Raw genomic sequence first — 27885 nt, 5'->3', positions numbered from 1 at the left:
AAGGGGATTAGAATTTATTCACTTCCATTGTGGCTTCATATCTGAACTCAAAGAATAACAGCAAAAGAAACCTGAGCAACAAAGAGCTTGGCAGAAGCATCTTACTAACCATCACTGGTTTCACTGGTCTCCTCCTCCTCCTCCTCTGTCTCCTCCTCCTCCTCCTCCTCCTCTTCCTCCTCCTCCTCCTCTGTCTCCTCCTCCTCCTCCTCCTCTTCCTCCTCCTCCTCTGTCTCCTCCTCCTCTGTCTCCTCCTCCGTCTTCTCCTCCTCTTCCTCCTCTGTCTCCTCTGTCTCCTTCCTTTTCCTCCTCATCTTCTTCATTTCTTCCTCTTCCTTCTTCCTATTCCTCTTCTCCTCCTCCTCCTCTTCCTCCTCCTTTTCTCCTTCTCCTCCTTTTGCTCCTCCTCTTCCTTCTCTTTCTCTTCTTTTCCTCTTCCTCCTCTTCCTCCTCTTCAGTACTTTTTCTTGGGCAATGGTGCGGGATCCCTCTCTGTATGTAGCAAACTACAAAGCTAGCAGTATAAGGCTTGGCACTGGTGGGGTTAACCATGTGGCTCTTGCTGCCTATGGGGTTGGAGATAGAACTGCAGGGTCTCCTATTTGTAGCTTAAATGCTAATTTGGTAGGGGGAGGCCTGCAAGAACTCAGGCTATTGGGGCTGAAGAGATGGGTCAGTGGTTCCCAGCCCCTGAGATACTGGACAGACACGGCTGCAGGTAACTCCAGCTCCAGGGCATCTGATGCCCAGGGACAAGTACCAAGTACACGACCTGACACATCAATCTTTTTCTGTATCCAAGTCAGTGGTCAAAACATTCATACTTATACTGACTTCATTGAGACGAGAAATTAAGCTTTTGCTAAACAAATCATCTGATACCCTAGCAATGAAAGAAAGTGGGAAAATCTAAATATATTGCTCTTTTCTAAAGCAAACTTGTGGCCTTAGTCATTGTTTAACTGTTATCCTTGTCAGAGAGTGACCACTGGTACACGGAGAGATCGGCTACCCAACATCAGTAGTTCCATATATGAGCTGTTTGAGTGTATGCAGCAGTCATGAAATTCACTTCATTTCTTGGGAATAAACTGGTTTTTCTCAGATATCCTATACAGGTTGCACAGATGCCACCAAGAAACCAGGAGGAGGATAAACTATTCAGTTATAAAACCACATAATCTTCCTTTTGCTGATAGCAATCTGTTAAATTAAAATCTAACAACCTCTCAATGTTTAAGATTTTGTAGTACCATTTCCAAATTCCAGTATCAAAGAGCATCTGTCAGGTAGGAAGAAAAAGACAAGCAGAAAACCAGCCAGCCAAGGAGAAAGGTGAAACACACCAAGAAATATTTGTTCCCAATTAATGGTGACAACTGTAATAGGATAGGAACTAAGTTTTTGCTGAAGTCAACATGGGTCACATTGACTAATCACGATGTAGACTCTACTCAACGTTTCAAATTCCTTTTTAATTTCATTGAATTTATTTCTGCGTTTATTTAAATTGTGACCACAATAAGCTGGCACATATTGGCAGAAGCAGAACCATCTTGTGGTGCTGCCCTGCCTGGTTGGAGTGTCTGGGCCTTTGCCTTCCCAAGTCAGCATCTGAACCTCCCATTCTTGTAGCTACACTAAGTCTGAGGGCAGATTCCTGGGTTCAGGTTCCAGCCCCACCTCATTGAGCAACACCACAGTGACACTTTAACCTTATCTGTACACTAGACTAACTTCGCCTATTTCATAAAGGCTCCATGGCCAAATGACTCAAAGCTTGGCTAGTGTTTAGAATAAGAAATGCACACAGGGCATGCTCCAAAAATATTCCCTACCTCCTATTTATTGTGAGTTTTTCAAAAGTCAACTGATAGACGAAAGTCAAGGGCATTGCCTCCTACGTGTGGAAGCACAACGTTTGAGATTGCTGACCCATGTCCCATTTACTTCGTAAGTATCTGTGCATCCCAGCGCCCTCGTCTGTAACACGCTCGAGTAAAACACCTTCTAAGAAACTAGGCATCTAATAGAGTGTGCTCATCTAATAGCTGACTGCTGCTTCACTAGACTTTTGAGTAAAAGTTAATTATTGCTTTATAAGAAGGTAAAACAAACATTCACAATGTTGCGTCATTATAAAAATTTTCCAGCTGAAGAAGAGACTTGTTTTCCTGTCTGTGCCCAATGGATCAAGCCCTGGCTCCCTTCCTCTCTTGTTCCTTGAAGAGTAACCACTCATGGAAGGAGAGAGCTTCGCCTTGACTTTGCATGCATCTCTCCATCAGCTGAGGAGGCGGGAGGCACCCTCAGCGGGGTTCAGGTCCCCTGGGAAGGATGCGAGGAACTAAGAGCCAGGAAGTTTCTTCCACTTCCTAGAGAGACTAAACAACGCAGGGAAACAAATCACCCTGGTGTGAGTGTCTCCCTTGTCCGTCTTCCGTTTGTCCAAACATTCTCTCCCTTTAGCAAACATTTCAAAATACAATGGTGGTTCAAGTCAAAGCATGCATCTGGGTGCAGATCACTACGGTCCTTGCAAAGGGCTTTATTTTGTGCAAATGAGGAAGATGTGAGACATAGGGAGTGGGGAAGAGGATCAGGAGGTCAAGGCTAGCCTGGCCTTATAGGGTAAGAGCCTGCACTTAAAGAAATGAAGGAAGGAAGGAAGGGAGGAAGGAAGGAAGGAAGGAAGGAAGGAAGGAAGGAAGGAAGAAAGAGATAGAAGAAAGAAATTTTGCGATGATGAGGGTTAGACCAGTTATATAAATTATAGTGTTTGCCTAGCGTGCATGAGGACCTAGGTTCAAGTCCCAGTATTAAAAAATAAATAACACTCAAGCACAGTGGCATGTGCATACGGTTCCAGCTACTTCAAGGAATTTGAGAGAGGCCCAGGCAACATAGCAAGACCTTGGCTCAAAAAAAAAAAAAAAATTAGTGCCAGACTATACAGAAAAAAGCCCAGTCCAAAACTTCTGTGGTCTAAATAATTACTAGTTTCTAGTTTCAACAAAAAACAAAAGTGAATGTTTATCTAGCCTCTCTTATGCTTGGACATATCCACAGAAAAACTTCAAAATGAACTTCTATCATTAATTACCAAATCTCTTGTGGCTACAGAAGATGTGGGACAGTGGCTTGCCTAATGCTATGTCTCCGATAGTGAGGATTTGTGCCTCCGACTGTGGAACCGGGTCCTGAGATGGGTGTGTACCTATCTAGTAGACCTCCCTGGTGCTGCCTGTGGAGAAGAAAAGGGCTTTGAAGACCCATCATGCAGTCCTCACTGTATCCTGTGAGAACCCCAAGAAACTGTGGACCAGTCTGTTACTTAGGTGGGGAACCCAAAGCTCACCAATACCTTCCCTAAAGGAAACCTGGGAGGGACATCGGTGCCATCATCTTCACTGCAGGAGTGTACAATAGAATGTGGCAAAAGAAGGTGATCATAGCATAGCCTTCAGAGTTAAGTTTGCGACAGAGGGCATTGCTCCAAAGTAGAGAATGAACCCTGGGTTCCATGTCCAACATCACATAAGAACTGAAAACTTGGTTTCTCCTGCAAGGCTCCCTCCTAGTGGTATTTGTTCTGAGGTAGGCCGCACAGCCATCTTAAAGGATGAGGGCGATCAAGAGACAAGAGACTTAATTGGCTTAATGGAGGACATGGTAAGAGTTTTCCCCATGCTCCCAACAAGGTTTCCAGAAACTGCAATATAAATCGGACCCCCAAAGTCTGCAAAGTTAAGTGAGTTACAATAGAAATAGTTCAATTTGAAAAACACCAGACCCTGTGAACAAATCATTGAAAGCATTTGCCTGGAGTTTTCCAGGCTCAAGGGATCTTTAAGTCTTGACCTACAGGTAAGACAAGAGCCATCACACCTGGCTTATATAAAACAATGTAAAAGTTGACTGAAGGAACAAAGCCAGGAAAAATATTGCTATTTCTTAGCATCAAGTCTATATTCTTCTTTTGTTATTCTTTTCAAAAGTAAAATAACTATTTGCTGATTACGATGGTCAACAAGTTGACAGATTTTAAGAATCACCCAGGTAACACACCCCAGGGAGGGAGTTACCAGAGGCTTGATTGAGGAGAGAAGACCTTCTCTGTCTGTGAGAAGGTCTCTCCATGTGCTGCAGTGCTGAACTGAATGAAAAGGGGAAGTGGAGGAAAGCATTCATCCATCACAACCAGAGTTCCCTCACTCCCTCACTCCCTCCCAGCCACACCCTTCCCCTCACAGTGGGCAGGCTAACTGTGGGGCAAGTTAAACCATCTCTTCCTTAAGTTGTGCCCCTGAGTATTTTATCATGGCAATAAGAGCAGTAATGAACACATCGACGATAAAAAGCTATTTTGGGCAGCTGGAGAGATGTTTCAATGGGTAAAAGCACTTACTGTTCTTGCAAGGGACCCCAGCATTTCCTAACCCATGTCAGGCAGCTCACTAGCAGCCCAAACTCCCTAAACTCAAGACACATACACACATAATTAAAGATAAAACTTTTTTAAAGGTTGTTTTAAAGGTTTAGAGTACTGTATGCCTTTTCAGTAAACTGAGTATTTTGGAGTGTTAGGAAGCCATGGGTTTTCCATTTAAATCAAGGAATATCAGAGTTGAAGAATAATGGAGAATAAACGAGAAGGAAATACAAGCCAAATGTGTCCAGCTACCAGGATCTTTACAGTCAAGTTCCCAGGAACCACCTCATAGGAAGCCTGATGCCTATTTACATGGAGAAAAGAACTTGGGCTTTCTCTGTAGTTTCATGACATTTTAAGAAGCATGAACAGGGTAATGAATGTTTCTAATAAAAAAAAAAAGTGGAAACCTGAAGTACTCCAAAATCTGAAATATTCACACACCAATAAAAGCCACAAGAAGAAAAAGCCCCGATCTCATGTGATTGCTTGCAGTCAAAACACAGGCCCACCGAGCCTCCAGGGTATATAAGGCACACATCAAACATAATGGGTTTCATGTGCAGGCTTAGAACCCATAGCTAAGGTATTTCATAGGTATCACATATATTTCAAAGACTGAAAAACAAATTCCAGAGCACTCTGGTCCTAAATGGTTACTCAGATGAACACCTAAACTGTTCTTTACTTGTAGCCGAGAGGCTAAGACACAGTAGAGGGGCTAGTCAGATGGCTCAGCTGTTAGATGCACTGGCTGCTTTTCCATAAGACACAATGTTCAATTCCTAGCACACACATGGTGCTAACTCCACAATCAGGGAATATAGTGTGCTATTCTGGTCTCCTTCGTCACCAGGCACATAAGCAGTGCACAGACATGTATGCAGCCAAAATGACAGTACACAGAAAATAAATAGGCTTAAAAGAAATAATAGAAAAACATTACTTTCCTGCATATAAAATCTGATTTTTTTCATAACATCAAAAAGAATCAAATGAAGCAAAGGGCTTTTTGTTTTTTGTTTTTATTTATTATTTTTTGGTTGGTTGGTTTAATTTTATCTTTTTGAGACAGGGTTTCTCTGTGGAGCCCTGGCTTCTCTGAAACTAGCTCTGTAAACCAGGGTAACCTTAAACTCAGATCTGAGTGTACCACCATGGCTGGCTCAAATACACTTTTAAAAAATACACTTTTTATTTACCTTTCAAATATTATTCCCTTTGCCAGTTTCCTGTCTATAAGCCCCCTCTTCCGTCCCCCTTCCCCACTTCTATAAATGTGTTCCCCCGCCCCAACGACCCCCCTTCCTGCCTCCCCACCCTGACATTTCTCTACTGTGAGGGGCCTAGCATTGAAAGGACCAAGGGCTTCTCCTTCTATTGGTGTCCAACAAGGCCATCCTCTGCTACATATGCAGTTGGCCATCCTCTGCTACATATGCAGTTGGAGCCATGGGTCTGTCCTCTTTGGGTAGTGGTTTAGTCCCTGGGAGCTTTGATTGGTTGATATTGCTGTTCTAATTGGGTTGCAAACCCCTTCAGCTCTTTCAATCTTTTCACTAATTCCTTCAACAGGGATCCCATTCTCAGTTCAAAGCTTTGTTGCTAGCATTTGCCTCTGTATTTGTCAGGCTCTGGCTTAAACTCTCAGGAGACAGCTATATCAGGCTCCTGTCAGCATGCACTTCTTGGCATCAGCAATATTGTTTGGGCTTGGTGGCTGTACATATATGGGCTGGATTCCCAGGTGGGGCAGGCTATGAATGGCCATTCCCTCAGTCTCTACTCAAAACTTTGTCCCATATCCCCTTCCATGAATATTTTTGATTCCCCTTTTAAGAAGGACAGAAGCATCCACACATTGGTTGGCCTACTTCAAGAGCTTCATGTGGTCTGTGGATTGTATCTTGGGTAACTCAAGCTTTTGCATTAATATCCATGTATCAGAGAGGGCATACCATGTGTGTATTGTGTGTGTGTGTGTGTGTGTGTGTGTGTGTGAGAGAGAGAGAGAGAGAGAGAGAGAGAGAGAGAGAGAGAGAGAGAGAGAGAGATTGGGTTACCGCACAGAAGGATATTTTCTAGTTCCATCCATTTGACTGAATTTCATGAAGTTATTCTTTTTGATAGCTGAGTAGTACTCCACTGTGTAGATGAACCACATTTTCTGTATCCATTCCTCTGTTGAGGGGCATCTGGGTTTGTTCCAGCTTCTGGCTATTATAAATAAGGCTGCTATGAACATAGTGGAGCACGTGTCTTTTTTATCTGTTGGGGCATCTTTTGGGTATATGCCCAGTAATGGTATAGCTGGGTCCTCAGGTAGTGCAATGTCCAATTTTCTGAGGAACCTCCAGACTGATTTCCAGAATGGTTGTACCAGTCTGCAATCCCACCAACAATGGAGGAGTGTTCCTCTTTCTCCACATCCTCGCCAGCATCTGCTGTCACCTGAATTTTTGATCTTAGCCATTCTCACTGGCGTGAGGTGGAATCTCAGGGTTGTTTTGATTTGCATTTCCCTGATGATTAAGGATGTTGAACGTTTCTTTAGGTGCTTCTCAGCCATTCGATATTCCTCGGCTGAGAAATCTTTGTTTAGCTCTGTACCCCATTTTTTAAATAGGGTTATTTGACTGTCTGGAATTTTTAGCTTCTTGAGTTCTTTGTATATATTGGATATTAGCCCTTTATCAGATGTAGGATTGGTAAAGATCTTTTCCCAATCAGCTGGTTGCATTTTTGTCCTAATGACAGTGTCCCTTGTCTTACAAAAGCTTTACAGTTTTATGAGGTCCCATTTGTTGATCTTTGATCTTAGGGCATAAGTCATTGGTGTTTTGTTCAGGAAATTTTCCCCAGTGCCCATGTGTTCCAGACTCTTCCCCACTTTTTCTTCTGTTAGTTTGAGTGTATCTGGTTTGATGTGGAGGTCTTTGATCCACTTGGACTTGAGCTTTGTACAGGATAATAAAGAATGGACCTATTTGCATTCTTCTACATGCTGACCTCCAATTGAACAAGCACCATTTGTTGACAATGCTTTCTTTTTTACACTAGATGGTTTTAGCTCCTTTGTCAAAGATCAAGTGGCCCTACATGTGTTGGTGCATTTCTGGGTCTTTAATTTTATTCCTCTGATCTACCTGTCTGTCTCTGTACCAATACCATAGAGTTTTTATCACTATTACTCTGTAATACTGCTTGAGGTCAGGGATGGTGATTCCCCCAGAAGTTCTTTTATTGTTCAGGATATTTTAGCTAACCTGAGTTTTTTGTTATTTCAAATGAATTTGCAAATTGCTCTTTCTAATTCTACGAAAATTGAGTTGGAATTTTGATAAGTTGCATTGAATCTGTGTATTGTTTTTGGCAAAATGACCATTTTTACTATATTAATCCTGCCAATCCATGAGCATGAGAGTTCTTTCTATCTTCTGAGATCTTCTCCAATTTCTTTCTTCAGAGACTTGAAGTTCTTGTCATACAGATCTTTCACTTGCTTGGTTAGAGGGATTTTATGTTATTTGTGACTATAGTGAAGGATGTCATTTCCCTAATTTCTTTCTTAGCCTGGTTATCCTTTGAGTAGAGGAAAGCTACTGATTTGTTTGAGTTAACTTTATACTGAGCCACTTTGCCGAAGTTGTTTATCAGGTTTAGTAGTTCTCTGGTGGAACTTTTGGGGTCACTTAAGTATACTATCATATCATCTGCAAATAGTGATATTTTGACTTCTTCCTTTGCAATTTGTATCCCTTTGACCTCTTTTTGTTGTCTGATAGCTCTGGCTAGAACTTTGAGTATGATATTGAATAAATAGGGAGAGTGGGCAGCCTTGTTTCGTTCCTGATTTTAGTGGGATTTCTTCAAGTTTCTCTCCATTTAGTTTGATGTTGACTACTGGTTTGCTGTATATGGCTTTTACTATGTTTAGGTATGGGCCTTGACTTCCTGACCTTTCTAAGACTTTTAACATGAAAGGATGTTGAATTTTGTCAAATGACCACTCAGCATCTAATGAGATGATCAAGTGGTTTTTTTTCCTTTGAGTTAGTTTATATAGTGGATTACATTGATGGATTTCCATATATTGAACCATCCCTGCATCTTGATCATGGTGGATGACTGTTTTGATGTGTTCTTGGATTTGGTTTGTGAGAATTTTATTGAGTATTTTTGCATCAATATTCACAAGCGAAATTGGTCTGAAGTTCTCTTTCTTTGTTGGGTCTTTGTGTCATTTAGGTTAAAGTATAATTGTGGCTTCATTCAAGGAATTGGGTAGTGCTCCATCTGTTTCTATTTTGTGGAATAGTTTGGACAGTATTGTTATGAGGTCTTCTATGAAGGTCTGATGGAATTCTGCAGAAACCCATCTGATCCTGGGATTTTTTTTTTTTTTGATTGGGAGACTTTTAATAACTGCTTCCATTTCTTTAGGAGTTAGGGGGTTGTTTAGATGGTTTATCTGATCCTGATTTAACTTTGGTACCTGGTATCTGTCTAGCAAATTTTCCATTTCATCCCAATTTTCCAGTTTTGTTGAGTAGATGCTTTCGTAGTAGGATCTGGTATTTTTTTGAATTTCCTCATATTCTGTTTTTATGTCTCTCTTTTCTTTTCTGGTTTTGTTAATTTGGATACACTCTCTGTGACCTCTCGTTAGTCTGGCTAAGGGTTTATCTATCGTGGGGATTTTCTCAAAGAACAGCTCCTGGTTTTGTTGATTCTTTGTATAGTTCTTTCTGTTTCTACTGGGTTGACTTCAGCCCTGAGTTTGATTATTTCCTGCCTTCTACTCCTCTTGTGTGTATTTGTTTCTTTTTGTTCTAGAGCTTTTAGGTGTGCTGTCAAGCTGCTGACATATGCTTTCTCCTGTTTCTTTCTGCAGACACTCCGAACTATGAGTTTCCCTCTTAGCACAGCTTTCATTGTGTCCCATAAGTTTGGGTATGTTGTGCCTTCCTTGTCATTAAATTCTAAAAAGTCTTTAATTTCTTTCTTTATTTCTTCCTTGACCAGGTTATCATTGAGTAGAGCATAGTTCAATTTCCACGTATATGTAGGCTTTCTGTCGTTATTGTTGTTACTGAAGACCAGCCTTAGATTGTGGTGATCTGATATGATGCATGGGGTTATTTCAATCTTCTTTTATCTGTTGAGGTCTGTTTTGTGACTGATTATATGATCAATTTTGGAGAAGCTACCCTGAGGTCCTAAGAAGAAGGTATATTCTTTTGTTGTAGAATGGAATGTTATATAAATGTCTGTTAAATCCATTTGGTTTATAACTTCTGTTAGTTTCTCTATGTCTCTGTTTAGTTTCTGTTTCCATGATCTGTTCATTATGAGAGTGGTGTTGAAATCTCTCACTATTATTGTGTGAGGTTCAGTGTGTGCTTTGAGCTTTAGAAATGTTTATTTTATGAATGTAGGTGCCCTTGAACTTGGAGCATAGGTATTCAGGATTGAGAGTTCATCCTGGTGGGTTTTTCCTTTGATGAATACGAAGCGTCCTTCCTTATCTTTTTTGATGACTTTTGGTTGAAAGTTGTTTTTACTTGCTATTAGAATGGGTACCCCAGCTTGTTTCTTCAGACCATTTGCTTGGAAAGTTGATTTCTAGCCATTTACTCTGAGGTAGTGTCTGTCTTTGTCTCTGAGGTGTGTTTCCTGTATGCAGCAAAATGCTGGGTCCTCTTTACACATCCAGTCTATTAGTCTATGTCTCTTTATTGAGGAATTGAGACCATTGATGCTAAGACATATTAAGGAACAAGGATTGTTGTTTCCTGTTATTTTTGTTGTTAGATGTGGAATTATGTTTGTGTGTCTCTCTTCTTTGGTTTTTGTTGTAATGAGATTGCTTTCTTGTTTTTCTAGGGTGTAGTTTCCTTCCTTGTGTTGGAGTTTTCCTTCTATTATCTTTTGTAGGGCTGGATTTGTACAAAGATATTGTATAAATTTGCTTTTTGTCATGGAATATCATGGAATGTCTTGGAATATCTATGTTAATTGAGAGTTTTGCTGGATATAGTAGCCTGGGCTGACATTTGTGTTCTCTTAAGGTCTTCATGACATCGCCCAGGATATTTTGTCTTTCATAGTCTCTGGTGAGAATCTGGTATAATTCTGATGGGTCTGCCTTTATATGTTACTTGATTTTTTCTCCCTTATTGCTTTTAATATTCTTTCTTTGTTTTGTTCGTTTGGTGTTTTGACTATTATGTGACAGGAGAAATGTTTTTCTGGTCCATTCTATTTGGAGTTCTGTAGGCTTCCTGTATGCTTATGGGCATCTCTTTCTTTAGGTTAGGTAAGTTTTCTTCTATAATTTTGTTGAAGATATTTACTGGTCCTTTAAATTGGGAATCTTAACTCTCTTCTATACCTATTATTCTTAGACTTGATGTTCTCATTGTGTCCTTGATTTCCTGGATGTTTTGTATTAGGAGCTTTTTGCATTTTACATTATCTTTGATGGTTGTGTCAATATTTTCTATGGTTTCTTCTGCCCCTGAGATTCTGTCTTCTATCTCTTGTATTCTGTTGGTGACACTTTCATCCATGATTTTTGATCACTTCCCTAGGTTTTCTATCTCCAGGGTTTTCTCTTTTTGTGCTTTCTTTATTATTTCTATTTCCATTTTCAAATCTTGGATGGTTTTCTTCAAGTCCTTCCACTGTGTGGTTATGTTTTCTGTAATTTTTTTAAGGGATTTTTGTGTTTCCTCTTTAAGGACTTCTACTTGTTTACCTGTATTGTCCTGTATTTCTTTAAGGGAGTTATTAATATACTTCTTAAAATCCTCTATCATCATCATGAGATGTGATTTTAAATCCAAATTTGGTCTTTCCAGTGTGTTTGGACATCCAGAATTTGTTTTGGTGGGAGAACTGGACTCTGATGATGCCAAGTAGTCTTGGTTTCTGTTGCTTAGGTTCCTGTGCTTGCCTCTCACCATCAGTTTGTCTCTGGTGTTAGCTCCTCTTACTGTCTCTGACAGTGACTTTACCTTCTTTTAAGTCTTTGTGTCAGCACTCCTGTACACCTGTTTTCTTTCTGCTGGATCTGGGAACAGAGAGCTGCTCCTGTGTTTGTGTGTCCTGAAGCCTTCAGGAGGGTTGCTTGGAGCAGAAGAGTTTGTTTTCCCTCTGCTCTCAGGTGTGTCAGCACTCCTGGTGACTGACTTTCAGCTCTTGGAGCAGGCAGAAACCTGAAGGGTCCTACCCCTGATTGCTCCTAGGTTCCTGTGCCCAGAGGCCACAGAGGACACTAATTGGATTCCTCTTGGGTTAGGAATGTGGGCAGGAGTAGTTGTGTCTAATGAGCTTTCAGGAGTGTCTGTAAGTCTGAGAATCCAGCTCTCTCCCCCATGGGGTACCTCAAATACACTTTAATGTACTGATGATTGTTCCTTACCACTTTGTGAGGAAAAACTTTGGCTAAGGTCAGTATTCACTCAGAGAATCTATGTGGCCCTTAAACTAACATAAAGACAATTGTTTGATGAAGTACGGGTTCTCCATTTAGCCACTTTAAATAGAGGGGAAGAGCCTAGGAGTGTACCTTTGCTATATTAGGCAAGGTGTGTGTGTGTGTGTGTGTGTGTGTGTGTGTGTGTGTGTGTGTGTGTTTATACAATGTGGAAAACAAAACGAAAAACAGAACAAAACCCAGAAAACCTCCTATCCCCTTCACACAACGCTTGAGAGTCATCCAAGAATAAAAGGCAGAAGTACCCTGAGTTAATGGCCAGCAGGTGAGACTCTTTCAAAAAAGAAAGAAGGGCCTACAAGGTAGCTAAGTAGGGAAAAGGTGATTGCACCACAAGCCTGGCAACCTGAGTTTGAGTCCCAAAAGCCACATAATGTGGAAGGAGAATAAAAAACTTCATTGACTCCCATATACAGCACATATACCCAGATCTCTAATTTTTCCTTAGCCCATCTCCTGTGCCCCCTTCCTCCCTTGTGTGTGTGGGGGGTGTGTGCACGGATGGGGGGATTAGGGGTTGAATACAAGGACATGTATACAAGCTCATATCAGTTTATGTCTGTGGACTGGTGCATGTGCATATGCCCATTGAAACCAGTTTTTGACATTAGGTGTCCTCCTTTCTTCCTCTTCTCACAGGACGTGGAGATCACTGCCTAGCTAGGATGGCTGGTCTGTGAATCCCAGGGTCCTTTTCTTTCTCCATTGAAGATGTGCAATGGCAGGCCAGTTTGGGTTCTGGGGATGTGAATTTAGTTCCTCATGCTTTCTCAGCAAACATTTTATAAACCTAATCATCCCTCCAAACCTGCCCTAACATTTTAAAAGTGAATTTCACTTTGAGTACACAGATCTCAATTTCTCAAACAGGATGGTTATGATGTAAAAATGCAAGGCAGGGCAAGGTGACATGGCTAGGGGGTAGCTGGGGGAAATGTTATAACTGACAAAAGCCTGGGGATACTATAGTTCAATCAAACCACAGCCACCTGGCCAAACATGGTGTAATGTACCTGAGAGACTGAAGCAAGAGGATTGCTTAAGCCCAAGAATTCTAAAACACTTTAGGCAGCACACAGCCTATCTTCAGACAGACAGAACAACTGACAAACCAACCAATCAATCAAGACCCAAATGTTTGTAGTAAGTTAAGAGTCCTCAGAAAACTCCCAGGAATTAGTACAGTTCAGATGAGTGTCCCCCAAAGGCCCTCACTCCCAGGGTGGTGATATTGAAATGTGCTGTACAGATCTTTATGTGGTTGAGCCTTCCACGAGGTCAAGTCATATGGGAATCATAAGACAATGTTTCTTCCTTTCTCTTTGTTGCTTGGCTCATGAGGTGTGGCTGACTCGGTCTATCATGCATTCCCTTATGCTATACAGCTTCCTCGGAGTCCCAAGCTATGACATCACTAGATCTTGGCCTAAAACCTCCAAATCCAGGAAGTAAAGTCATATTTTCTGTGTTTAAGTTTGATACTTTGGGTACTTTGTCACAATAAGATGAAGCTCACCTAGTTTCATTTCATTTTCTAAACAAGTAGATGGAATAGCAAACCTTAGTACTATTTTATATGACAGAAAATGGAGTCAGGAGAGTTAGAGAAATATTAGCCAATATTTTAACATTGGAATATTGAGCGCCTCACTCCAGTCCCTGATTCTCAGCTGTGACATCACACACTCTCGTGACAATGGACATTTATCACAGTTTATCTTGGTACTGGTCCACGTCCTACAGTCTTTGCCAAGATAAGCAGGAGTCCATTTCAGCTGCTGTTTCTGCTGTCTTCCTGAAATGCAGTCGAGGCTTCACTTCCTCCCTCGGAAATCACGGAAATCATGCTGTGCTACTCCGGCTCTTGGGTCCCACACTCCCCTCTCTTCCAAGGACTCACTCCTTGCTCGGTCCTTGGCAGCACCTGTGGTTGCCAACAGGCACTGGCAGTTGGAATGGAGATGCTGAACATCGGCCTCTCTAGTGAGGAGAAATGAACTGAAGTCAAGGGCTGTGAGCTGTCCACTCAGAGGCTCAGCATCCCTGCAGGCTGTCACAGCCAAAATAGCTTCCCCACAACCCCACTGCCTGGCATGCCCATATTTTATTTGAAATAAAAATCTAGTCTTTTCATTCGATTTTTAGAAACGCTTTAATTTTCCCAGTACAGCTGTCTTTCAATATCAGTGGGACAGCAATGTATAAAGCCTATAGTTGCTCAAATTTTGTTATATAAAATAGTGTAGCATTTGCATAGAATCTACTCCCGTTTATTGCATACTTGAGATCATCTCTGGATTATTTACGATACCTAATACATTATAAGTGCTGTGTAAGTAGCTGTTACACTGTGTTATTCAAGGGATAACAACCAAAAGAGCTGTAATTGCTTTGACCGGTGCAAATTTTAAGAAATATTTTCGATCCAAATTTGGGTACAAATTGAAGATACAGAGGCAAGGGTGTGGAGGTGTGGCTTTATATATGGAACAACTCTGCTTTTGAGAAGCGGTAGCTATAACTGCCAGCCAGTCACATGCATATTTATGAGCACTGAGCATCCAAGAAATGTTTTCTGAATGATGAATAAATAAAGCACGGCTTCTTGGATTCACAAATTTCACAGGTTACATTATGCTCCCTGCCCCCCAATGAAATCAAATATGCAAAGTAGCCCACACAGAAACCAAACAGCCAGTAACAAAGATGTTGTAGTCCTTGACATCAGAATATGGATCCGATTTGACCTCAGAAGAGAATTTCTGAATCCACAGAGCTTCAAAGGGTGGTGCAGACATGGGCGCTATGTCATGCACAGAATGCCTGATGTCAGTGAGTCTGTAAAACCCAGTCTTACTGGCACATCTGCATCTGGGAATTAGCCTCACTGTGAGAACTAGGTAGGAGAACAACCTATGTATACACAGCCGGTGCTGACTAACATTCCTAGTTAACAGATACATTAACAGTATTTAAATAAGGCTCAGATCAAACTGAGGTGTGAGGAATACAACTGCACAGACAGAGTGTACAACAGAACAAGACCTGCTCTCTCCTCAAATGGCAGTAAGCCCAACAGGCGGACATTATGGCATCAGCCAGACACACGGTGTGAAAACCTGTTTATGTGTGAGACCAACTGGCTTGGTTTTGCTTTTCAGTCCTTTAACACTGTGTTGTTAAAAATCTCCCTGCCTTGGAAACTGACTAAAAGGAGAGGCAGGAAGGGGGATGCCTGTGAGATAGCCCTGTGATGGATAGGCAGTCCTGTGTGGGGATGGGCAGCCCCATGCCAACATGACTGCTCCTTGGTCAGGTTGTCATTGCCCCAAAGCTTGCACTGCACCAGACACCTCTTTCTGTACTTTTCTACACAGCGTCACTGAACATAAGATGCTCCACCCTAAACCCCCTGCTCCCCGAAGTCTATGAGGAAGACTTCCAACAGGGATATTCTTTCAAGGGGGTTGGGGACATATCTTTCTGTACATTCTTAAGAATCTGAGCTCATACTCGTAGCACCTATAAGAAAAAAAGCAGGTGAGGTGACACCTCCGTGAAATCCTAATTTGAGAAAACAGAGACAAGAAGACCCTTGACTAGCCATTCTAGCAGAAGCTATAAGCTCCAGGCACAATGAGACTCTGTCTTAAAAGAAGATGGAACGGTTGAAGAAAGCACCTGGCATCTACCTCTGACCTCCGCATGTACACGGATGTGCATAGGAGCTCCTCCCAATGCACCCTCTCATGTGAACATCCACATAAACAAATAAACAATAAGTATGCATTTACACATTCTTTCGAGCTGTGGATGTAGCTCAGTAGTAGAAGGCTTACCGGAGAGAAGGAAATGGAATCAATGAGAAACAGCAGAATCATTAGATCAGAAAGTACCTTTAGAAGCCATTAACCTGATGAACTCTACAGGGTTCTCTAGGGAAACCCCTGACAAACCTCTAAGGACTGAGACTCTATTTAACAGGTGAGCCCCTGAAGGCAAGCTGGATTGTTTTAAAAAGGAAACGGAAAAAACCTTTCTCCTTACCTTCTACAGCGTAAGCTCTATCATAGTAAACCTTCCTCATTATCCTACTTCATCAGAAATCTGCAGGGACTTACACTGAATGAGGTGATCAAGTGTCCCACTGTGGTGGCTGGTTTGGGTCAACTTGGCACAAGCCAAGATATATCTGAAAAGAAGGGCTTTTTGAGAAAATGCCTCCAAAACATTGGTCTGTTGACAAGTCTGTGAGAATATTGCCTTGACTAATGCTTGTCATGGGAGGACGTAGCTCACTGTAGACAGTGACATCCCTGGGCAGGTGGTCCTACATGGCCTGAGAGAGCAGGCTGACTAAGCCATGGAGAGCAAGCCAGTAAGCAGCAATCTTCCATGACCTCTGCTTCAGTTCCTGCCTTGAGTTCTTGCTCTAACTTCCTTTGATAATGGGCTGCCATACAGAAGTGTACAAAGAAGACAAACCCTTCCCTCTCTAAGTTAATTTTGGTCATTTTTTTAAATTATTACACTAATAGAAACCCTAAGACAACAAAGACAGACACACCAGCCAGCTTGATAGGCAAGCCTGAGTCAGGAGAAAGATCATTTATCAAACTCAGTGATGTATCCTCAAGACCACTCTCAGTGCAAATTCCTGCACATAAACTTTAAAAATCATTCTTTAGAATTTTCAGCAAAAATATACACAGTATAAAATTTACCCCTGAACTATTTTAAGGCTGTAGCTCAGTGGTACAGATATTGCTATTATCTATCTTCAGAACCATTTTCATCTTGAAAAATTGAAGTTCTGTGCCTATTAAACAATATCTCCTCATCCCCACCTCCTCAGAGCCCCTAGAAGCTACCATCCTAATTATTGATTTACCCATGGTGGATTGACTAGTCCATGAACATAAGAGCAATCACACAGTACTTTTTCCTTTGGTAACTGGCCTGTTTCACTCTGAAAACATCCTCAGGGTTCATTCATGTTATATCAAGGGCCAGAACCCTTTTAGGCTAAATAGCCTACTGTACATACAGCACACTTCTCCTTGCTGTTTGGTTATTCTAAATTACCCTGCACCGAGCATGGGTGGACATACATCACTCAAGAGATCCACTTTTGGGTGTACACCCAAATGTGGGATTGCTGTGTCATTTCTTGAGGAACTGCCTTCAATGGCTGCCCCATTTGAATTGCCCAATATGAATGCTTAAGGGCTCCAGTTTCTCCACATCCTGGCCATCAGTTTCTTTTCTCCTTGGTTTTATTTTCTTTGGTTTTGTTTTTTGCTTCTGAGTAGCCATACTGGGAAACCTTTCTCCTGTTTCACTAACACTTATAACCATTAGCTCTATGTTTCAAATCCAGTTTGGAATTTATCACAACGTGGACCTCTTACCACCAATCTTCAAGGTTTAATATAAGTTCCCAGAGCATGGCCAGTAAATTTCCAGCAAACCACAGCTAGGAAGGGTCAGCCCCAGAGTCATCAGGGTGACACTCTAAACTCTATTCTAGTTGAAGACGAACAGAATCTCACAGGTAGTAGTTGTTGTGGGCACTCAATACACTGCACCTAATTATGCAAGTGGTTGCTTAGTTTTAACCAAATATTGTACCCAGTTGTGGCGATGCTCTTAGCAAGCTATATATTATAGAACTGGTCCCAGATTGTTTTGTCACAATAGTTTCTCCATAAACTGAATGGCAAAGATTGGTGACTGCCCCAAAATTTAGAACTCTTATTCAAATGGCATGTAGACAAACATTTGGACAAGGCCAACATTACTTGGAGTAGTTAGCATGGCTATCATATATCCACTTGAGGATCCCAGGTGAAGTCTACAGTTCTCATAACAAGCAACAACGGATATTATTTTCTAGCTTTGAGTCTTTCAGTTACTTACCCATCTCTAGAGCTATGGAAGTGCTAGCTGCCTCCTGATTCTATATCATACATACCTTTTTACATCCAGTGGTGGCACATGCCTTTAATCCCAGAACTCAGGAGATAGAGACAGGACAGACGGATCTCTTTGAGTTCAAGGCCAGCCTGGTCTACAGAGTGAGTTTCAGGGCAGCCAGAGTTACACAGTGAAGCACTGTCTTAACATAGATAGATAGATAGATAGATAGATAGATAGATAGATAGATAGATAGATAGACAGACAGACAGATGATAGATAGATACATAGATGATAGATAGATATATAGATAGATGATAGATAGATGGATGATAGATGGATGATAGATGCTTTATAAAAACATGTCAGGATGCTGCTTATGACTTAAAGGGGCTGCTCCTTACTAGAAATTCTCTTTCATCTTTAAAAGTCCATCATTTTTAGTCAGGGACTTTCCTGCCAAGCCTTATTAAAGATTCTAGGACAAAGTCTAATGCCAGAGCTAGATCAATGTTCCCTCAGGATCCAATCCTGGTCATTCACAGTGTGTCTCCCTCTTTACACTCTCTCTTCCTTTTGTATTTCCATCAATACCAGCTGGGCTCCCAGGAGGTACTCCAGAAAAGTTAGCTAAATGGATCACCAAACATCATAGAACTTTCTAAAGAAATGCTCTGGCCAGTCATGATGCCACACATATATAAACCCAGAACTCGGGAGGGTGAGGCAGAAAGGTCAGCCTGGGCTACATAGCAAGTGCAGGATTAGCCTAGAGTATATAGCAAGATATATAACAAAAAATAAAAGTAAGTTAGGACTGTTCCTAAAGTAGGACATAATGGCACAAACCTATCATCCCGGCACATGGGAGAACTGGGGGAAAGGGACAGCAGTCTAACTATCAGCCTAGAGTATCTTGTAAGACTTTGTCTCCAAGAGAAAAAGAAGAAACAAAGGGAAGAAGCAAAGAGGGGAGGAGGGAGGAAAAGAGAGAGGGGGTGGGAGGGAGGTGAGTAGAAGGCAGGGAAAGAGGGGAAGGATGGGAAGAGAAGGAAGATGGAGAGGAGAAAATGTCCTTCATGTTTACATTTCTGGGATACCGCTCACACTTACTCTCCGCCTTGATATCCACGATTCCGTGTCTGCAGATTCAACCAACTCCTGACAGAAATAGTCACAAAATATGCCACTGCTGAACAAGTATAAACTTCTTTTGCTAGGAGTCTGGAGAGGTGGCTCAGAGGTTAAGAGCACTGACTGCTCTTCCAGATGTCAGGAGTTCAATTCCCAGCAACCACATGGTGGCTCGCAACCATCTGTAATGGGATCTGATGCCCTCTTCTGGTGTGCCTGAAGACAGCAGCAGTGTACTCACATACATCAAATAATAAATAATTTTAAAAAGGAGTATCACGTTACAAGTATTTTCACTCTTTCTATATGGCTTTATGTATCATAAGTAATCTAGAGATGGGTTCGTGAACTTCAGAGAGTATGTGAGGTCACACACAAACACAGCCTTGAGTGGTCCTGGTACCAATTATCCACAGGTCACTAAGGACAACAGCCCAGTCCTTATGAACAGCCTGCAGGCCACTCCAGTCTCCTGGCTTCCCTAACTCCTGCAGTCACTGTGTCTGCAGTTCTTTGCACTGCCATGTGTTAATTGTGTGTATTCTGTTCAATTTAAGGCCAGCCTGGGCAACTTAGAGAGTCACTTTCAAAATAACATATTTTTAACCCAAAATGCATTTATTGAGATATAAAAGTATCCCATCGTCTTAATTTGGGGTACTTTTAGTCCTGTTTTGTCATGAAAGAGCACCCTTTGTTAGCCTCATTTTTCCAGGCTCACAGGACAGCAGAGCAGACAACACAGCAGGCTACCCTTTGTGTGTGGGATTTAACAGCATCCTGGGCATTTTACATCCATCCTCCAAGCAAGAACTGGAGCTCTGCACCCGGGGTTTCCTCCCATCCGGGGTGGATGAAGGAGGTCCTCTGAGTACTTTTAAAGGGACAGAGACTAATTAGGCTTGGTGGTAGAATGCTTGTCAGTATCACGCAAATAAATACATAATAAATAAGGATGAAATAAAATAAGGATGAGAATTGGAAGAGATAGGCAGGTGGTAGAATGATTGCTTATTATGCACAATGCCCTAGATTTAACCACAGTAAATAAATAAATAAATCATCACCCATTCATCCTCCCAAAAAAGAAAAACACTATGAAGACCTAGAATAAAAAAAAAGATATATAGAGTTATAAATGATATTTCCCACCTATGATTTTTTAAGGAATGTTATCATATTCAGTTTGTATTTAGCTATCATTATTATCAGTATTATTATTTATTAATTAAAGGAAGCATCTTGTTTTGGCATATAATTTGGAGTGGAGTAGCCCATAATCTGTGGCCCCTATGCTTTGGGCCAATGACAAAGAGGCACATTGTTGATGAAGAATGTGGCACAGAAAACACACTCATCTCAACACTATGAAATAAAATGGAGGAAGCTGGAAGTCTGAGAACTGACTATGGCTTCTAAGAGTGCAGCAAAAAGGACCTGGAGACCTTTTGTGATGTCCTCTTCTGGGGATTCCCATTTCCTCCACATAGCACCAAGCTGGGAGTGACACTTTAAACAGATACATTAAAGAACATCCCACATGCAAATTATGTCAGGGACAGAGTCTACAAACATAGAATGTAGACATACCAGTATTAAAACATCTCAGGGTACCTCACAAATGTATACAACTTTAATGTATCAGTTACAAATGTTTTAAAATTTATTTTTTATCATTTTTTGGAATTATAATTACACCACTTCCTCCTTCCCTTTTCTCCATTTAATGTCTACCATGCATTGCCCCATGCAGTCTCTCAAATTCATGGCCTCTTTCTCTTTAATTGTTACACGTGTGTGTGTGTGTGTGTGTGTGTGTACGTGTGCGTGTGCGTGTGCGTGTGCGTGTGTGTGTGTGTGTGTGTGTGTGTGTGTGTTCCTAAACACATTAATGTAACTTGCTCAGTTTGTATAATGTTATCTGTAAGCATCTGATCTCAGGGCTTACTGCTCATATTTCATAAACAATTAAGGGGCTCTTCCCTAGGGAAGGCTATTCCTACTCTCAGCATTCCTCAGTTGTATTCAGCTCTTAAAAAGCACCTTTGGGCTGGGGGCGGGGGGGGGGCACGGCTCCATGGCTAAAACACTTGCAGCTGATACAAGGGGCCACAGAATCCACACACATGTGATCCCAGTCTCAGAAGGCAGACAGGATTCCTGAAGACACTGGCTAGCTTGACTAGCTGTACTAGAGAGCTCTGGATTAGCCTGAGAGACCCTGCCCTAAAATAACGATATAAAAGAACTGTGAATAAGGAGTCCCAACCTCAGGCCTCCCTACATAATCACTCACACACACACACACACACACACACACACACACACACACACACACGAACACATGATAAGGGGATGGGGAGCATTTTGCTATGTAAGGAAGCATAATCAAATGCTATTTGAGGCATTTACATTTGGAGGCATATTCCTTTGTATAAAAATGTAGTGGGTGGTGCTGATGTTAAGGTCCTGTTCCCCAATTAGTTCTTGATTGATCAATAAAGATACCATGAGCCGATTGCTGGGCAGAAGGAAAGAGGATCGAGTTCCAAGTCTCCATAGGCAAGCTAGCAGATGCATAAGAAGAGGGAGATTTTCACCATGCTTTGGAGGGAGAAAAGGAGACCGGCCACATTGAGATCTCAGGCTGAGCAGTCACAGGCCATTTCCCCAGGCAGAGGTTAGAAATGCAAGTAAAGCTGAGGGAGGTTTTGGGTTGCTTGAACAAGAAGAAGGTAACTGAGCAATTAAAGTTGAGGGCAGATTCATGGTGCTGAGCTAAGAATATTGGGAAGGGCATAGTAGCAGCAGATTAGAAGCGACCAGCAATTGAGCCATAAGGCAGGTTGAAAAACAAGTGTGTGTGTGTGTGTGTGTGTGTGTGTGTGTGTGTGTGTGTGTGTGTGTGTGTGTGTATCTGCAGATCCAAGGGAACCTGGGCAGGACTGGAGCACCTTCCGCCTGGAGCATAAAGTGGATGTAGCAAAAACTACACACTACATGGACACATGCCCCTTAATGTGGATTTGGATTGTGTGGTTTTTAAATGGGATCTCATTGTTTTAGTTATGCTGTCCTTAAACTTCGGAGCTCAAATGACCCTCCTGCCTCATCCTCTTGAATAGCAGCTACTATATAGGTCTGTATCACCCTAGCCAGCTGAATCTGTATTTCTTTACTAAATCTCCAGCCAGACCCAAGTTCATCTCTGCTGGCTTGAAGCCCAGTAGAGCTCTCCAAGCGGGCTCAGGAGGACTCCCAACCACTCTGGTACAAAAGAAAAGCTCCTCAGTCATTTTTCATGTCCTTTTGCTTGTCTGCTTGGTTTTTTATGTGCTATAGGCATAAGTTAAATATGTTTTTAAGAGATATTGTGCTTGTGGAGGTAAGACAGTACCGCTGCACTCGAAGAGTTTAACAAAAGACTGTATATAATTCAGGAGCTTTAAAAAAATCCTTAAACTACTTTAGTCAAGATCTTGAATTGTGAGAACATTTAAAGATTCCAAAATCTTACTTTGAATTTCCACGAGGGGAAATTTCAAAACGTACATCTTTCTGGTGCTGGAAAAATCAAGACTGTATATTTCAAAATATACATCTTCCTGCTGGAGGTCTTGCTTGGGAAGAGTCTGCACCCTTCCTCCCTCTGGTGCACTCTCCCTCTCTTTTTTCCCTCCCACCCTCTATTCATCCCCCTTGTCTCCTTCCAAAGAAATCTGGCTATGAACCTGCAGACCAAGCAGGGCTGGTAGAAGGAACCCCAAGGGGAAGGCAATTCTGAGTGGTTTGAAGGGAGGGGCCCGCAAGCAAATGACTGGATGGTGCAGGGTGTGGAGGGTATCACTTCCTTTTGCTTCTCTGGTTGAGTTCTGTTCTCAGCAACACAGCTTTCCCGTGGAAAGCAGAAGTAGTCCTCCCTCTCCAGAGAGCCTCTCAGAGACCCATTTCTCCATTCCCTCACTCTCATGGGAGTTAACACTTACAGGAAGAGTGGGGCACCTACTTAACCCAAGCACCAAGTAGCCATGAGGACTTCAGGAACCAGAGTGAACACCAATCCACCTCTGCAGTCTCCCCTGAGGACTTTCTGCACTCAGAAGTATCTCTTTCAAGTTAGTATAGCTTCCCCACAACTGTTTTACTAGTACAGAAAGAGGAGGGAAATAGAGGAGGTGTATTCAAGAGTAGCTTCCAATCAGGGTTTCCTGGGGTCAGAAAGGTGACCAGGGACATTTTGGATGCTTATGAAAAGGTAGGATTGAGCACAAAGGGAAATAGTGACTTTGAAGTATAAACTGTAGAGGAGAAAATAAAACAAACTGAAAACATTCCAGGCTACACACATAAGAAGGCTCCCTTGTGGTCAATGAGACATTTAGGAAATTGTCTCTCAAAACTGATGTGTGAGCCAGGTATGGTGTCACACACCTGGAATCCTGCACTTAACGGTAGGTAAGCTATATGAGGAGTCCAGGCTCATCCTCTGCTTCATGGTAAGTTTGAGGTATGTCTGTGACCTTTGAGACCAGGTCTTGAAAACAAGACAAATGACTATGATTTTCTCATCTGTGTGGTTTTATATGACACTATTCATAACAATACCAATTAGGGACCTCAGCCTTATGAACTGTGATTGTGGGTACCAGCGTCTGTGGATACAACAATGAGAACAAGTTTAATCTCTTCCCATAATTCATCTACCAGCATCATGCCAATGATGGGGAGAGGAATGCCTTTGTAAGATGGCAGGAGTCACCCTGGAAAGGCATCAACAGTTGATAAAACACAGTAAAGTCAGCAGGACTTCCAGAGAACTATGTCCTGACTGTGAACACAACTTTCAAGAAGCAGTTTCATGGCAAACAACAAAGTCAATGGCTTATCCAATAAGATAAGGGTGAAAAGCCAGTGCAAAATGTAGAAAAGATCGAATGACTAAGAATGAAGAACTAGGACTATGGAGGCCATACTTGCCAGAATTTGATATAATAATGTAAGCTTGTTTTTCAACCTTGTAGGAAAGTCCTTCTAGCTATCTCAAGACAAGGAGAAGGCATAAGTCTTGACACTGACCTGTTACATACCTTCTAATCCCTCAGTTAATATCCCATTTTCTACACTTGAGTGTCTCCCCTCAAATGGGAACTTCAATGTTAGAAATGACGACAGAGTTCAGTTTCACAATTTAAGCATCAGGAAACTAGACAGTATTTCAGTATTTCTGACTGGAAAAGGAGCTTCCTCTTCTATTTCCTTCTCTTCATTAAAAGATAGGAAGCAATGAGCACACACGTACCCCGAGATGCTGACTTGCCCACAGCAGACACCCAGAAAGTTAGACACATGGTCTTCTACATGGGTCTTATGGGTTTTCTATTTTCGTCGTGAATGGTGTTCTTATTTTAACAACACGGAGAGCTGGTAGAGTTCATGGACAAGATATTTCTAGCGATGGCAGAGAGAATTCTTTTGACAGTCCTTGAAAATTTCTGGTTGACTAGTAAGTGTTGTAACCAAGTCAGTTGCAGCTGACATAAAGTTTATCACCATTGCAGTTATTACAGACTGTCCACACCTCAGGAGAAACATTGCTGAAAATATCGAAGATGGCTTCCTGAAGACCTACTTACATATATAGCTACCAAATGAGTAAAGAAAACTCCTTCATAATTCTCTTTCTCAAATGCGTATTAAGTGATATGTTTATTTTAAGTAATTGACTACTGGCAAAGCAGGAAAAAACATACCTATAATATCCGAAGACCACTTAACCTTTTAACTGAGACAAGTTCCTGAATCTCTTTTTCATGTCTGCCCTGGCTTATTTAGTAGGGAACCACAAGGGCGTCCAAATGAAGTCAACATGGAGAAAGCCTCCGAAGTCATGCACAAGTAAATAAGTAAGTAAAATGAAGCATTATCTTCATTGCTAAGAGCTGCTCAGAAAGGCTCTGGCTGGTCCCACCGCTAACCCGTCCCCGGTTAATGCTTTTCCATGCTGTGTTAATCTATGCATCCGAGGACACATTGGTCCCAGCGAGCTGTAACAAAGTCTTATGCTGCATACGTGTGCATACTGCATTCCTATTTCTGTCATCAGTGCAGGTTTATATATGATCATATGGTTTCAAGTAGGATTTCTATAAGAACGAACTCTAACCTAGGATGTTTCTGTACTTTATTTCTGAACACAAACACTGCAGGAACTAGGTCTTGAAAGTCTCTGATTTGCAAAGCTGTGCAGGACCCTTTTTTTTTTATTCTGCTAAAAGGAAACCACTGGCCATGGGAGTATCACAAAGCACCCAAAGACTCTAATATACATTAGGGTGACTGCCTGTACAGAAACTGTCTTACCTTCTCCAAGCCACATAGAGAACAGTCCTAACCAGATTTCCATGGAGGGTTCTGGTGCAATTCTACAATGTCCTACCCTTGCTACAGAAACCAAGACAGAAGGAGGAATCAGAAGGCCCCAGCTCAGTGTGTCCAGCAGGCAGCCTTCCTTCCTCCTTCCTCGTAATCTTCACTGAGCACTAATCAAGCACCAGGAACCAGGGCTTTGTGTGGAACAAGAGAGATAATGTTGTTGTCTTGGCATTGACATTGTCAGGATGACAAGCCCAAGAACATGGACACCAATGTAACTGCTGCTGCCCTGAGGAATGCTGACTCAATCCATGGCCCAAGAAGCTGGTCCAAAAGTTCAGCTCTGGCAAATAGTCCCTACACTGCAACTCAGTATTCCTGGCTCCTGACCTCTCTTCCTTCACGTCTGCTGTCCTCTTCAGTGGCTCAGAAGGTTACTCCACTTACATACAGCTTATCACTAAGACTCTTGTGAGCCAAATTTTAAAAACAACAACAAAACCCCCAAATCACCCTGCTTCCTCCAAATGAGGACCTGGAAAGGCAGCAATCTTAGGGGGAGGAGAGTTTCCTCTCACTTAAGAAGGGTTCAGGAAGCTCCTGCACCCCACAGGGTAGAGCCTATTTCCCTAAAACACGTTATGGGTGTTGACTGCACAGAGAGAAAACCCCCTACAGCTAGCTGAGCAAAGGGTCCATGTTAGGTCTTGGGGTCTCTTTTTTTTTTTTTTTTTTTTTTCAGAGCTGGGGACCGAACCCAGGGCCTTGCGCTTCCTAGGTAAGCGCTCTACCACTGAGCTAAATCCCCAGCCCCCTTGGGGGTCTCTTGAACTGAGGGGATCTGAGGGACCTCTGGGGCAGCACACCTGTCAAGTATTTATTGAGTAGATTTTCAAAAGTTGGGTAGCTCACCTCAGACATGTGGTCTCAAGTTTAAAAATCACCAAACTTGCCAACCACCAAAGACCTCCGTTTTCATAGAGGATCAGTTGTACACGGAGAATGTCCGAGGACCTTCAGGGTACTAAACCTCTGAAGTAGGTTCATTGTCAAGCAGGAGGAAACCCAAACCAGGAACTTTAATAATCCGCGGTCACACACGAACTGAAAGACTTCATGGCCTAGATTCCCACCTGCATTCTGAGCAGCAAGGAAGTTGGGCGGATTACCATAATAATTAATACAAACGCGGGTACTCCAAGAAATGAAGAGACGACCAGAAGCTCCCAGAGTAGCGGGACTATTGGAAAAAACACTACACAAGCAACATAGGGAAGCCACTATAGTCAGCCAAGATAAGGCAGGCGAGTGGGAACTGTCGCATGCACCCTTCCCCCATTTTGAAGGAAAGGCATCCCTGAATTCTTAAAATAACTCTAGCTTCCTCTTGGCATCCGACTACTCCTCTGCCGGCTGACAGAAGCCGAGCTCCGCGGGAGGTTGAGCTCCAGTCTCAATGGCAGCAGTTCGACGTCACCGCCTTGCCCCAAGTCACCAGGGACTTCAGCCGTCAGCCAGCCTTAGAGAGGGTGTGGGTTCAAACCCCCCTTCTCATCCTTGGTGACCCAGGGTCCGGCCAGGAGACTAGATACTGGATCCCTAGTGACTGCCGCTAGAATCTGCACCGCGCTCCCTTTCCCTACCATGCAAGAGAAGCTAGAGCAGGCATGCGGGAGACTGACGCCAAGGACCCAGGGGCGCCCACCCCGCGCGCACCTCCCTCCACGCCTCCGCGCCGCTCCGCTGCGGACACCTGCGGAGTCGCCGCCCCCGCGTCTCCGCTCGATCGCCCCGGCGAGTCACAGTCTCCCCAGGCTAAAGGAGTCTGGATGCTATCACCACCCGGGGCGAGCGCCAGCGCCACCAAGAAACAGTGCGAGACCTCGGCCGCCGGCGCTGTGGCTGCACCGAAACCCTGGGTCCCGAGCCAAGAAAGCGACCTGTACTCCGGTCTCTGACCCAGCCGCAGTCCCTGCCCGGTCCACCCTACACACCCACCCTATGCTCAAGCCCTTGACTCACTCGCTCGCGGTGGAAGTTTCGGGGCGGCGGAACTCCACGGTGACTTCGGTTCAAAGCTACGCACGCGACGGGATAGCCCTGAGGGGCCCGCCTGGGAAGCAGCTGCGGGCCCGGGTGGTAGGACGCTTAGCCAGTACTTAAGGGCACACTGCTCGGGGGACAGTGCCCAGCCTGCAGCAGGCTACCAGCTGCAGAACGTTGGCCGGGAGGCTCCCAGGCCCGGCTCGGTGGGAGAGGAACTGGCTGTCGCTGGGCTCGGCCGACTGGTCCCAGCTACTTCCTGGTGCTCGGATTTGCATACTGTGCTGGGAGGGCGGGGAAGTGACCGTTTGGTTCCTGTCCAAGGTTTGGTATTTGGTGTGGCCGTCGCGCAGGATTTTGCAAGCAAACAGACTTATGGAGACCCAACGTGCAAGTTGGGAGAGTGGGGGCAGCCTCGGGAACGGCATTCTCCCGTAGGGTTGCATGGAAGATCTGGGAGTTCTCAAGGGTCGTGAAAAACGTTCTC

The 27885-nt window shown here is 43.0% G+C and overlaps 1 protein-coding gene across 2 annotated transcripts in view; it reads right to left on the bottom strand.

The window, feature by feature from the left end:
• The window catches only part of Lyn (LYN proto-oncogene, Src family tyrosine kinase), a 115971-nt gene extending 88369 nt beyond the window's left edge, over window positions 1-27602 (bottom strand). For both annotated transcript variants that reach the window (NM_030857.2, NM_001111098.1), the window contains exon 1: window positions 27378-27602. The gene's annotated coding sequence lies outside the window, so the exon portion shown is untranslated. The remainder of the gene's footprint in view (window positions 1-27377) is intronic.
• Window positions 27603-27885: the final 283 nt, after the last annotated feature.

This window comes from Rattus norvegicus, chromosome 5, assembly GCF_036323735.1.
Source record: "Rattus norvegicus strain BN/NHsdMcwi chromosome 5, GRCr8, whole genome shotgun sequence".
NCBI classification, from domain to species: Eukaryota; Metazoa; Chordata; class Mammalia; order Rodentia; family Muridae; genus Rattus; species Rattus norvegicus.
The sequence above is the reverse complement of the archived record's forward strand: the minus strand, read 5'-3'. Positions and strand labels throughout refer to the sequence as shown.